The sequence below is a fragment of the Oryctolagus cuniculus genome, chromosome 13 (genome assembly GCF_051225735.1).
Source record: "Oryctolagus cuniculus isolate XC-2025 breed Fujian yellow rabbit chromosome 13, ASM5122573v1, whole genome shotgun sequence".
Lineage (NCBI taxonomy): Eukaryota > Metazoa > Chordata > Mammalia > Lagomorpha > Leporidae > Oryctolagus > Oryctolagus cuniculus.
In genome coordinates, this window is record NC_142879.1 from 114,101,779 (window position 1) to 114,115,807 (window position 14,029).

At 44.4% G+C, this 14,029-nt stretch overlaps 1 non-coding gene across 10 annotated transcripts in view; it reads left to right on the forward strand.

Annotated features, from left to right (window-relative positions):
* The first annotated feature begins 8,483 nt into the window (after window positions 1–8,483).
* The window catches only part of LOC127489541 (uncharacterized), a 511,334-nt gene continuing 505,788 nt past the window's right edge, over window positions 8,484–14,029 (forward strand). For 2 of the 10 annotated variants that reach the window (XR_016220024.1, XR_016220030.1), the window contains exons 1-2: window positions 8,487–9,004; window positions 11,134–11,220. This is a non-coding gene — a transcript (uncharacterized LOC127489541). Of the gene's footprint in view, window positions 9,005–11,133; window positions 11,221–12,894; window positions 13,018–14,029 lie in introns of all 10 variants that reach the window. The other 8 variants (XR_016220022.1, XR_016220021.1, XR_016220026.1 and 5 more) reach the window with 7 other exon arrangements.

Consider the following 14,029-nt stretch of genomic DNA (forward strand, 5'->3'; position numbering starts at 1 on the left):
TTCTTTTTCTGTTAAGGGTTAATCTGGCTAAATATGTTGTTATCTGTTGCTCCCCCTCTTCGTGGAGGAACGACACAGGACCCTGCGCTGTTCTTTTGTCTGCTCAGCCCTCCCCGGGTTTGCTGCTGGTTCTTCCCGGGTGGGCTACCGACCCTTCCACCTCCGTGGAAGGGCGGTTCCCCCTGCCACTTTCCCCACTTCTGCGGGGGAGCGGCACACCGCCGGCCGGCTCTCTCGGGGGGCTGCTCAGATGTTCCTCAGGTGTTCCTCTTAGATGTTCCTGGTGCATGTTGTCTCTCTCCTCCTTTATAGTCCTCTTCCGCCAATCCCAACTCTGCTACCCACACGCCGAGTACACTGCTCTCCTCCAATCAGGAGCAAGATCAGCTCCTGCAGCTCAGTCAATCAAATTGGCGAGAGGCAGCTGTGTAGAAGCTGTTTACTCCCTTCTCAGCGCCATATTGTGGGAGAGCAGATGCATAGAATAAGTCTTAATTCGAGTAACTTAGTCTAGTCCAAGTTGCTCCTCACAGTTATCACTATGATACTCTAGTTATTTATATTTACAAACATGTCCTGTATATTTAAGATTCTTCATTATTCATAGTTTCATTTTTCTGTCCCAGGAGTCACTGCTTCAGGTGTATTTTTTACTGTGCAAGTGAAATATTTCTTGCATAGGGATGATTTTACAAAGCAGAAATAGGGAAATAGTCCTATGTGCCAGATTTAGCTCACTTCCTATTTTGGTGTGGCCTTTGAGTTCATTTGCTGTAACTTTTTCAAGGTTGCTTTGTTGCTCAGAAATCTTCATACTTACAATTTCTGTTACTTACCAAAAAAAGGACCCACTGCAATGAGCCAAGGGATGAGCTTCCAGTTGTGGAACCTTATTGTCATTGCCTGCTACTCCCAACAACAGTGGGTGATAATACCATGGGACATTGACAACCAATCTTACATGAGCCTATGTCCAGAGTCCATATTGAGGTTTCATAACAGAGATGTTTGTACACCCATATGACTTTTGTTAGTCACCAACACATCCAGAGATAGAACTGATACCACATGGCCCAAAACCTGTCACCAGAATTACATTGTAGAAGCAAAGCATCCATGTGGCCAAAAACCTGAAGGTCAATTAAGTCATCCTCCAGGTGACACACTCTAAACGTTGGAAGAAAACCTACCAGGAGCAGAGCCAAGGGCCAATCTTTTCTTTTCTTCTTCTTCTTCTTTTTTTTTTTTACAGGCAGAGTGGACAGTGAGAGAGACAGAGAGAAAGGTCTTCCTTTGCCGTTGGTTCACTCTCCAATGGCCACTGCACCATGCTGATCCGATGGCAGGAGCCAGGTGCTTATCCTGGTCTCCCATGTGGGTGCAGGGCCCAAGCACTTGGGCCATCCTCCACTGCACTCCCTGGCCACAGCAGAGAGCTGGCCTGGAAGAGGGGCAACTGGGACAGAATCTGGCACCCTGACCGGGACTAGAACCCGGTGTGCCGGTGCTGCTAGGCGGAGGATTACCCTATTGAGCAGTGGTGCTGGCCCCAATCCTTTCTTTGAGAAACATATGCTGTCTTATATAGCTTGTGATCTGTAGCTTAAGCTTTCTGTTTCAGTGAGCTTATGATTTTCAGTAAGCTTGTGTGGTTTATCCTGTTCCAGGCTGGAAGACTGCCTGCCTAGCCTATGCAGGAGGCCAAGAGGACATAGCACACCATGCCCCATGGGAAAAACCCTGGGTGAGGGCTTAGCACACTGCGACCCACAAATGGCATGACTGCTGGCAGGCAGCAGGGGCCCCAGGCACATATCTCCCACCCCCACTTCCTGCTGGGGGCCTTCTAATTGTCAGCTAAATGATCAGCTCTGAGATGTGGCCCAGATCCATAAGGCCACCTGGAAGGCTACATAGGCTACATAACCTTCAAGCTGATTGGAGTAGTACAGTGGCACCAGTATCGGCTTTATCCTTATAGAATTAGTGTTGCTGCCCTGAGCTAGCTACTCCCCTTTGCCTGCCCTATAAAAGCTTGTGCCTAACTGCTAATAAACAGACATGTTCACCAAAACTGTCTCCGGTGCTTCTTGTCAAGGAAGACCATCGTTCCACCATCCCGACAGAGTGGGCCTGACAGGACAAACCCACAAATTTGGAAAATGTTGTTTTTACTTTGCATATTTTCAGACCCCACCTCCAGGGAAGTCTGATACTGCCCCAATCACATAATATCCAGTGTTTTTATCTGAGATCTCATTAATGTTGCCCTTTTCCCTGATATAATTTTGTATCCTCAGTGAGATGAGAATAAATGAAATAGTCTGATTTTCACCCTTTTTTACCTTGAATTAATTTCTACCTTAAACTTTTTCAGAATCTGGAAACTCTCATAACATGAAAAATGTCTCTGGGTTGAGTTCCCACAGTTGCCAATCTGTTGGATTTTCTCTTCTTTAGGTCTCTTTCAGGGAAAGTTTGGAAGTACAGAATCAATTTAAGAAACAACTAGTGCCACAAAGGTGACAGTTTATGGTAGTTTTTATAACAGTAATTACAGTAGTACTGATACAGATTGGTCCAATATGGGGTATGTTTAGCAATTAGAGCTAAAGTATGATCATAGTTAACTATTGAATCATAAAACAAGATGCAAAAGTTTGAATCTAAGAAACATATTAGTTGAAACAATACACTGTATAATTTTAATTTGTATTTCCTTTTCTATTTATTTTTTTTTATTTGACAGGTAGAGTTATAGACAGAGAGAGAGAGAGAGAGAGAGAGAGAGAGAGAAAGAAAGGTCTTCCTTCCATTGGTTCACCCCCCAAATTGCTGCTTTGGCCGGGGCTGCACCAATCCAAAGCCAGGAGCCAGGTGCTTCTTCCTGGTCTCCCATGCAGGTGCAGTAACCCAAGAACTTGGGCCATCCTTCACTGCCCTCTCAGGCCACAGCAGAGAGCTGTACTGGAAGAGGAGTTAGACTGGAAAAGGAGCAACCAGGACTAGAACCTGGTGCCTTACAGGATGCCAGCGCTGCAGGCGGAGGATTAACCAAGTGAGCCATGGCACCAGCCCCTGTATTTCCTTTCTTACAGCAATTTATATTTTAAAGATTGGTTTTTGCAAAACAGGAAGTAAGCTGTAATCCTTTGTTCAGTTTTCCATTCAGATGCCATTTCCTTCCTTTTCGTATCAATGTCTGATTTTATTATCAGGAACCTAAATAATCTGTGGTGTAACTTGTCATTTTTTTTACCTTGTTTCCTGTTTCTTTAATTTTGTTATAAGAAATTTTGATACTAATAAGTCAGGCAGTTCACATATTTCTCAAATTTTTGTATACTTTCTGTGAACTGTGGAATCACCTTTAGCTTTATTCTGTGTATGTATTCATGAAAATTTACTGAAAAGTCCACAGGCCCAATCCATAGACTTGCAGTGATATCCCAGGAGGCAATTTGCTTTAACTGCTGCTCTTTTGCTGATTTCTCAGGATATCAGGGCAGTTAACTAGATTATGGTTTGATATGCAGTGACTCTTACTCTCTTCAGGGCTTCCACATTCAAGATGTATATCAAATCTCATTTTAAGTTCAGGCTGATAGAATGGCCTCTCCTAGAACATTGCTGATCATTGTGACTAAAGAGGGCAAGTGTCGCTCCCCCTCTTCGTGGAGGAATGACACAGGACCCTGCGCTGTTCTTTTGTCTGCTCAGCCCTCCCCGGGTTTGCTGCTGCTTCTTCCCGGGTGGGCTACCGACCCTTCCACCTCCGTGGAAGGGCGGTTCCCCCTGCCACTTTCCCCACTTCTGCGGGGGAGCGGCACACCGCCGGCCGGCTCTCTCGGGGGCTGCTCAGGTGTTCCTCTTAGATATTCCTGGTGCATGTTGTCTCTCTCCTCCTTTATAGTCCTCTTCCGCCAATCCCAACTCTGCTACCCACATGCCGAGTACACTGCTCTCCTCCAATCAGGAGCAGGATCAGCTCCTGGAGGTCATCACTCAAGTTAGTGAGAGGCAGCTGTGTAGAAGCTGTTTACTCCTCTCCCAGCGCCATATTGTGGGAGAGCAGATGCATAGAATAAGTCTTAATTCCAGTAACTTAGTTTAGTCTGAGTTGCTCCCCATAGGCAAGGAACCGAAAGTGTGCTGTTCTCAGAAGTGAAACACATCCCTTCCACTGTATTTGCTTGACCAGAGTCATTTTTCTGCCCTTCTCTGACTTTTTCCAGAGTGAGAGTGGGAGTATGTGATCCTCTCACAGGAAACAAAACTGAAAATGAGTGGGTAGTGGTCCCCACACATGGATATTTCTCTCCTCTAACATGTATCTTAACCACATTTCATACTCAATAACACAGCCCATCTATTTATCACTATGCACTCAAATTTAGAATCTGAGTGATACCAGGAAATTATGTTATGTCCAGATGTGCCTTTTCTTGATCCATAGACCTGCAAGTTAAGCAGAAAGTTATCCATTTCTCTGGACCCAATGTGCAGGCATAGAGCACAAACAGCATAGTCACTGTAACCATTCAATTTTTAGAATTTTTATTGAAAAGAAAAAGAAGGGCCAGCACTGTGGCATAGCAGGTAAAGCCGATGCCTGCAGTGCCAGCATCCCTTGTGGGCACTGGTTCAAGTCCTGGCTGCTCCGCTTCCAATCCAGCTCTCTGCTATGGCCTGGGAAAGCAATAGAAGACAGCCCAAATCCTTGGTCCCCTGCACCCATGTGGGAAGACCCAGAGGAAGCTCCAGGCTCCTGGCTTCCGATTGGTGTAGCTCCAGCCATTGCAGCCAACTGGGGAGTGAACCGGTGGATTGAAGACCTCTCTCTCTCTATCTCTCTGCTTCTCCTCTCTCTCTGTAACTCTGGCTTTCAAATAAATAAATAAATAAATATTTAAAAATGCATTTATTGATTTTTCTTAGAGAAATAAGAAGACAAAGAAAGTTCCCATCAACTGCTTCACTCCCCAAATGCCTATAGTGACTGGGGCTGGGGCTAGGCAGGTAAAAACCTGGAGTCACAAAGTTGATCCAGGTCTCCATGTGACTGACCATCACTTGAATCATACACTTCCGGCACTAGAAGGAAGCTAGAGTCAGGGACCAGATGTGAGAATCAAACTTAGGCACTGTAATGTAGGACATGGGCATCCTAGTTGCTTTGCTAATTTCACACTCTGATATGATGATTTTATATTACTTTTATATTCTAATTTATTGAATCATCCTGATAGTAGTTTTCAGGAGATCATCTGGGTCTTGCAGGTGTATATTGTATGCAAATCATAATAATTTTCAATTATTTTTCTCTTATTGACTAATATCTCATATAAAATGTTAAAGGATTGTGATGATGGAGCAGTCTTATCTTCCAGTACTTCCCTGTTAACTCTGATGCTGCCTTTGAGCTGAAATGTATATAGCTTATAAAGATAAAAAGAATTTACCAGGGGAAGGCATTGTGGAGAAGTAGGTTGAGCTACTACTTGGGATTCACATACCTATCATCATAGTGCCTGGCCTGAGTCCCAGCCTCTGTGCTTCTGATCCATATCTCTACTAATGCATCCTGGGAGACATCAGATGATGGCATAAGTGCTCTGGGCTTTGGTCTTGCCCAGGTCTGGCTGTTGCAGCCATTTGAACCAGTGGTTGGAAGATTCTCTCTCTCTCTCTCTTTCTCTCTCTCTCTCTCTCTCTGGCTCAGAAGAAAATAAAATAAATAAATAAACATTTTTAAAAGAATAATGTGTGATATCTCTCTAATTGAGGATTTGTTTTATAAATGGATATGGTATTTAGCCTTTTTGGGGGGGGCAGGCAGAGTGGACAGTGAGAGAGAGAGAGAGAGAGAGAGAGAAAAGTCTTCCTTTGCCATTGGTTCACCCTCCAATGGCCGCCGCAGCCGGCGCACTGCGGCCAGCACACCGTGCTGATCCGAAGGCAGGAGCCAGGTGCTTATCCTGGTCTCCCATGCAGGTGCAGGGTCCAAGCACTTGGGCCATCCTCCACTGCACTCCCAGGCCACAGCAGAGAGCTGGCCTGGAAGAGGGGCAACCGGGACAGAATCCAGCACCCTGACCAGGACTAGAACCCGGTGTGCCGGCGCCGCAAGGCGGAGGATTAGCCTAGTGAGCCACGGCACCGGCAATGGATATGGTATTAACAACATTTAGTTGCTGTGTTTTTTAAAAATCATGATCTAGTACCGCTCTGTTTCTTCTTATCTGGATAGATCATCCTTAGTGCCTGTGGTATCCTATTAGGAACCCCATCAATGATGGGATAGGCTATTCCCAACTCTTCATTAATCAATTCATTTGTTGATGCCTCAAATTGAGCAGCTTCTTGGACAGGAGGCACACCATGAACTACAGCAGCACCTAGTTGAAGGCACTGGGTGGCTGCCCCACCCTTTCACTCCCAACTGCCAAGGGCCACAACTTTGTCACATGCAGGCACCTACAGATGCCCACAGCACTGAGGCTAGCCTTCCAACCACTTCCCAGTGTGCCCCTGGCCAGCCGCATGGTGGCCCCACTAGCCTGTCACTGTGATCTCTTAACACAGTCAGAATTCCATTGTTCCTTTCTTGTGGGGAAGGTTAGTTCTAGGTATATAAGAAAAACTTTTATAGTATATTTGCAATTACAACACTAACACAGATGGAATATATTTCCATTGTGTTTTTCTTACTGTCAGCATACAGAGCATAAAATAGGCTTCATCTTACATTAGAGACACATAAAGCACACCGAGAGAATGGATTCCCTATTTACCTGTTTTGTGACCCAGAGCTGAAATGCTGAAGACAAATGCTCTGTAAAAGATATTGGTGTCATAAGACCAGACTGTTATGTCCACCCAATGTGAGTAACAGCATCTGGACAATGATCAGAGGACCCTGTACAGGGATGTGATGCTGGAGATCTACAGCAGCCTGCCATGCTGGGGTGAGTGACACTCCCCAGTCACACCCAAATCTACCTATTTCATCTCATTTGATAAGCAAGTAGCTACCTTATAAGGTGTAATTCTGTTTAGGTATAGAATTTGAGTCCATGAAGGATGTGAGTATCCACATTCTCCAGCAAAGGATTTAAACTGGCCCTTCTGTTGCACAACTCCTGAACCCAAGCCATTGTCTTTCAAAGAACTTGACTTAATGATGACAAATTCCTTCTTCCTTTCTTCCCCTCTTCCCCTCTCTCTCTCACCCCTCCCCCTTTTTTTGCTTTCTTTGAAAGGAACAGTTAGAGAGCTCTCCCATCTGCTGGTTCACTCTCCAAATGACCACAACAGCTAGGTGTGGGCCAGACTGAATCCAGGCACCTAGGACTCCATCTGGGTCTCCCTGACATGGGTAGCAGGGTCCCAAATATTGGAGCCAACTTCTGTTTTCCCAGGTGCATTAGCAGAGAGCTGGATTGGAAGTGGATCAGCCAGGACCCGCTGCACACAGAGATTTAACCTGCTGGGCCACAATGCCAGCATGAAGTACAACTAGACTAGATTGTGTTTGAAGAACTGCCTGCTGCAGTTGTTTCTCCTCAACCCTTTCCTAATTATAATCAGTCCCGCTCTTGTGAGATCTCCAGGGCACCCTCACCCTCCAAATGACCATGTAAATACTCTCAGCTTTTCCAAACCTCCAGACCGAGTGCAGGCGGGGAGTGTTTTTGTGTTTGCCCACATATATAAATACCCTCTTTTCAGTTGAGTTTCTGAAGAGGATAAATGTTTCCCCTCCTCCCTCGGTGCACTTGTCTGTCTCCCAGCACTCCCCACAGTGCGGCAGAAATTGTAATATTCAAAGAGACAAGAACTGCCTGGCTCTAGACTGCTACACATGAAACAGGAGACTAGGAATACAGCGTGGGACTGAAAGAGCCCTTAGGAGGGATGAAGTGGAGTAGAGAGCTGGAATTCCAACCAGGGAAGAGATGCAATTCAGGGGTAGGCTAGGAAGAGAAAGAGGGGTGAGGGGTAAGTTGTTAAAGTATTTGCAAAGTCAAAAACCCAAGGGGCTTAGCAAGATGGGGAGGAACAAGTAGGTAAGGGCTAAGTTGGAAAGAGGTGAGGGACCACCAGAGTCTGCAAGTGATTACGGGGTAAGTTTAGGGGACCCAGAGGGTGACCTTCAAACAGTGGCCTGAGCCCCAGATTAAAGGTAGGGGTAGCAGGGAAGTGTAGGGGGCGGGGCACCCCGGGTAGAGACTGAACGGGCTCCCAGAATCTGCAGAGAGTGGAGAGAGAAAGGGGGCAGAAGGCAAGGGGTTCAGCAGCGGGAGAAGCCCTGGAAAGATGCTGGGGTGGCTGAGGGTTGGGACGGGGATGGGGGAGGGGGCTCCTGGAGAGCACACGAGTCGTGCAGCAGGAGCCCTTGTCCACGGGACGGACCTGTATCGGCCGTCCGGGTCGCGGGCGGGAACCCCGGAACCGTGGTCGCATAGCCACTTCTCCTGCACCGGGGGACCTTGGGGCGGGCTCCACCGCGCCTCCCTGAGGGACTGGAAGGAGGAGGGCTGGCGGGAGAAACGACCCGTTGACTGACAGCAGGTATCGCCCAGGAGCCTGAAACCTTAGCCGCCGGCTGTCCCGCGCAGGTGCCGAGCGGCACCGTCCCGGGAACTTGGAAGAGAAGTGACGCAAGCGCGCCGGGTTTGCCGGCCTCTCCGCGCAGGCGCAGCAGAACTGGCGAAAAGCGCGCGGCGGCGGTCCAGTGGCCGTAGGAGCCTGGCGTTAAGGATTCTTTTCCCTCCTAACAGGTTCCTGCGTTAGCAGCCGTGAGGTGGTCTCCAAGTTGGAGCCAGGAATAAAGCTATGGTGGTGGAAGAAGCCCTCAGCCTGAGCCTCTCAGGTCCGTCAGCGCCTTCTGAGTCGGAGGCTGGGACGAGGAGGAGTCAGCGGGTGTGCTGCGTGCTTCTCCCGGTTCCTCCTGCGCTCCCGGTCTTGAGGAGAGTTGGTTCAGGCATCTGCAGTCTCCATGGTAGGCCCTCCTGTGTGCATCCATCCTCCTTGTGTTCTGTTGTCACTGACTGTGCCAGTGTTTTATTTTTTGTCTACACTTTGTTGAAACGGGTTACTCCCGTTAGTCCTGGAATCCTGGTCCGAGTCTGACCTCTATTTCCTTCTCTGACCCTGTTGGATACCCTTGTACATAAAGACAGTCGTGTGTGGTGCTATAATAGTTTTACTTGGATTTTAGTCGTTTTATTGTCATTATCCCCCTTCATGTTGATCCTCAGTTTCATTCAAAGTTGCTGTGAAATTCTGTTTCCCAACCACAAGGTCCTCTCTGACTTCTGATCGGATTTGCTTTTAGCTTAGATCTCAGCAGATCCCCAGTCAGGACGGACACTTCACCCAGGTCTTCCCAGGTGACCAGGCTACATGCTGATGGGTGCTCTAGCTGTAGTCACGCCTTTCTTGTTGTGCATGCTGAGGACAGGCCTGCAAATCACCCTCCCACCTCCACTGCTGCCCTTTGGGAAAAGCACGTTAGCCCTAGTCATGGCCTTTGAGGATCCCCCAAATGCAGTCATGAGATGCAGACCTGCAATACAAGAATAAACAGATTTAAAGGGAAATAAATGCTTATTTGTGTTTTGTAAAAAATTAAACAAAGGCGAGGTAGCTATTCTTCCCTCAGAATTGACTTAAAGATAATTTTTTTAGAGACTGAGAAAAATCAGTTGTTTTAAGAAATTTAATTAAGTGTATTTAAAAGCTATACTTTTTTGTATATTTCTGTCAACTCACATATATAAAGTGAAAACTAGTGTAAGGGAGCTGGCAGATCGTAGTAGGAGACATAGTCACCTCTCTCCATGGGTTTATAGCTGGAGTACAGCAAGGAAACAGGGGTAAGAAACAGAAAAGAAGAAAACAAAAGTAGGACCTGGACATGGAAGCTTTATTCAAACTGGATGCCCCAAATATTGATGCTCATTTTTTAATTTTTCACCAAGCTGGGAAGATATGATCCCAAAGCACTGATCCTGTCCTGCAACTGCTTTGTATCAGACAAGCGTCTTGCAGAGTATCTCTGCTCCCCAGAGTATCTTTCAGGCAGTTGGGAGGAGACCCAGGCTCCGAGAGGGATCAGGAGTGGGTTGAACTGGGGAGGTATATATTTGGACAGAGCTGAAGCCAGGCTTACTTGGGAAGGTAGTGACTTCAGGGCCTTCTTCCTGAGCCTGCATGTCTCAAACATGAGGTCAAGGGGTAGAGGGAAGGAGTGACTGGGAATGATGGGACTCACTGTGAGTGCAGCATGGATTATGGATGAGGCTGCACACATTCTATCCACACTGTGAGTCTTATCTGTCTCCTGAGGTGGAGCAGTTTCAGTACCTGGTCACCTGGTTCAGGAACCACCAATGGCAGTGGGTAGGACCTCATTTGCTTTTGCTTTCTGAGATGTGTGCAGCTGCTCCTGTGACTGGACTAGGGTTCTGATTTCTCTGCCTTTCTTGACCACCACTCATACTGTGTTCATCAAGATCCTTGCATATCCCCTGGTCTCCAGATGAGACATGGGGATCATTTTCCTGATGAAGAAATTCTGTATTTATCAGTGAGTAGCATAGTTCTCTCTTTTACCAGGGTTGCAGATATACTGTTAGTGTCCAGGAGATCCAAACATGCTCAAGCTGCTTACATGTGAACTTGGCTTACACACTATACATTTCTTGACACTGCAAGCTAAGCAAGCCTGCCAGGCGTTGGGTGGACAGAAGCAAGTGGGTTGTGAATCTTGCATGGCCTGTCCCAGAGGAATCAGCAGAATGCAAAAGTGAGACAGGAATGAGTAGAGCAAATTGGGGTCAAGGAGAGATCCTGTACGGTATGGCTGGGTGCAGAGATAGCAGGATCTTGCTGGGCAGAAAGATCTCACAATGTGCCATCATCCCTAGCCCCTAGTTCCCTACCTGCAAGTAGCCACCACTGCACCGTCGTTTCTTTGTCTTTTTCCACTCTACTCTCTATATCTTTTTCCTCTTTGGTTTGGCTTTAGCTTTTTCCAATTTTTCTAATTTCTTAAGGTAGAAGGGTAGTTTACTGATATCAGATATTGTTTTTAAAATATCCCCCATTCACTGGTTTACTCCCTAGATGCCCACAACAGCCAGAGCCAGACCAGGGTGAGGCCTAGATCCTGAAACTCCATTCCTGTCTCTCTCATGCACGGAAGAGACTCAGGTACGTGATCCATCACTTGTGTGCACATTTTCAGGAAGCTGGAATATTGGGCAGAACCAAGGCTCAAATCCAGGACATGGACACTTAAAGGGGCATTTTAACCACTAGGCCAAATGTGCGCCCCTAATTTTCTCTTGTGATCCTTCATAATCAGAAAATACCTCCTGTGAGTTCAGTCCTTTTAACATTTATTTAGTCTGTTTTATGACTTAGTGAATCTTATATGCATTTTGGCTTTTCAGAGTTCAGATATAAACAAGATAATATATTTGCCTTTCTGTGCCTGACTTGTGTCACATAATATAATGTGCTCTATTCATGTATCTTGTCATGTGACAGAATTTTCTTCTTTTTCAATCTGAGTAGAATACATTTTAAGTCCATTCATGTGTTGGTGAACATGTTCATGGATTTTATTTCTTATGTACTCTACATGGGAGTACAGCTGTATCTTAAATATAATGGTTCATGTTCAAATATATACTTAGTTTTGGAATTACTAAATCCAATGCAAGTTCTATGTTATGTTTTTAGAGGAAAGTTCATACTGCTTTCTAAGCTGTCTGATTTAATTTACATTTCCAGAGACTATTGTACTTATGAACACTTACTATTTTGCATCTTTTTGATAGTAGCTATTCCATCAGGTGAAAAGTGATACATTATTTTTGTTTTATTTGTGTCTCATCATTAATAATATCAAAGATGTTTTCATATGTTGACCATTTATATATCTTCTATTGAGAAATGTCTATTTGGGTCCTTTTCCTGTTTTAATAAAAATATTTGAGTTATTTTGAGTACTTAGATTCCCTTATACATATTTGTTGTTAGCCTCTTACTTTCTAATGTGTGGCTTTTCTCTTCACTTTGTCATTTTTCTTGCAGTATAAATATTTTTTAATTTCCTATAATCCTAGTAATCTGTGTTTCTTTTAATGCCTGGCTTTTGGCATCACATCCAATAAATCATTTTCTGGACTGATGTCTTGGGACTTTTTCCTGTTCTGTTAGTACTTTTCTAGTTTTAGATTTTATGTTTGAGCATGAAATCTATTTTTTAGTGATTGCATGTAAATATTTAGATGTAGCCAATTTATCTTGCATGTGGATGGCACATTTTTTCAGCAGGATTTGTTGAAGAGACTACTATTACTACATTTTATGTTTACTACATTTATGTACCTTATTTGAAAATCAGTTAATTGTCAATTTTCAGGTTTATGTCTGGGCTTTCTGTCCTAGTCCATCAGTCAACGTTTCTGTTTTTGTGCCAGTACCATGCTGTAGCTTTGTAATACATCTAGCTTTGGTGTTTTTGCTAAAGATTGTTTTGGTGATTCTGAATCTTTCCTGTTTATACAAATTTTAATATTTTTTTCTGTTTCTGTGAAGAATGACATTAAAATTTTGATTGGGATTGCATTAAATATCTACATTGTTTTGTGTGTGTAGGAAGGACATTTTAACAGTATTATTTTTCTGATCTATGAACATGGACTAGCTTTCCATTGTTTCTGCTGTCTTCAATTTCCTTTACTCATATGTCACACTTTTGAGTATACAGATCGTTCTCCTTATTGGTTAATTCAATCATAAGTAGTTTTATTTTTTGATGTTTAAATGAGAGCTTTATTTTAACTTTTTTGATTTATTTATTTATTTATTTGAAAGGCAGAGTTACAGAGAGGCAGAGGCAGAGAGAGAGAAGTCTTCCACCCACTGGTTCACTCCTGAAATGGCTGTGGTGGCCAGAGTTGGGCTGATCTGAAGCCAGGAGTCAGGAGCTTCTTCCAGGTATCTCAAGTGGGTACAGGGACCCAGGGTCCTGTGCCATCTTCTACTGCTTTCCCAGTCCATAGCAGAGAGCTGGATTGGAAGTTGAGCATCCAGGACTGGAACCATTGCCCATGTGGGATACTGGCACTGCAGTCAGCAGCTTTCTCCCTATACCACAGTGTGGCCCCCCACAATGTATTTTTAATTACTGCTTTAATCTCTGTCATTTCCTTTTCTTGCTGATTTTCTTATTTAGTGTTTTTTCTAATTTGTTGAGCTATAACATTAGATAATTAAGTTGTTTATTTCATATCTTCTTTTTTGTTGTGGTGATATTGTACTACATTTTGCTACATCCTATTAGCTTTGTATGCTGTTTCCTTATTTTCTTCAAGGTATTTTTAGCTTCCCTCTTTAGTTTTTCTTTGATCCTGTAGTTATTTAGGGTTGTATATAGCTTAGTTCCTACATATTTGTATATTTTCTAATTCACCTATTATTAATTTCTATTTTCAGACCACTAGGGTGTGAAATTATACTTGATATGATTTTAATCTTAAACTTGTTGACATTATTTTTGTGGCTTAATGTATGACCACATATATTCTATGTGTACTTTGGATGACTTTTGATTTTATTGTATTGTTCTTGGACAAAATATGTTTTTTTTGTTTGTTCTTTTTCTAGATTTTATTTATCCCAAAAGTTACCTTTAGCAAGGTCAGAAGTACTTTGGGAGCTTCCAGTTTTATCATGAGGTCTTTGACTCTAATAAATCTTGCTTTTAAATCTCAAAAAATTATTTTTTTATTTATTTATTTGGGAGGCAGAGCTACAGAAAGGGAGAGACAGAGAGAAAAGTCTTCCATCTGCTGGTCTGCTCCCCAAATGGCTGCAATGGCCGGAGCTGAGACAATCTGAAGCCCAGAACCAGAAGCTTCTACCAGGTCACCCTCACAGATTCAGGGGCCCAAGCACTTGGGCCATCCTCCACTGCTTTCGCAGGCCATAGCAGAGAATTGGATCAGAA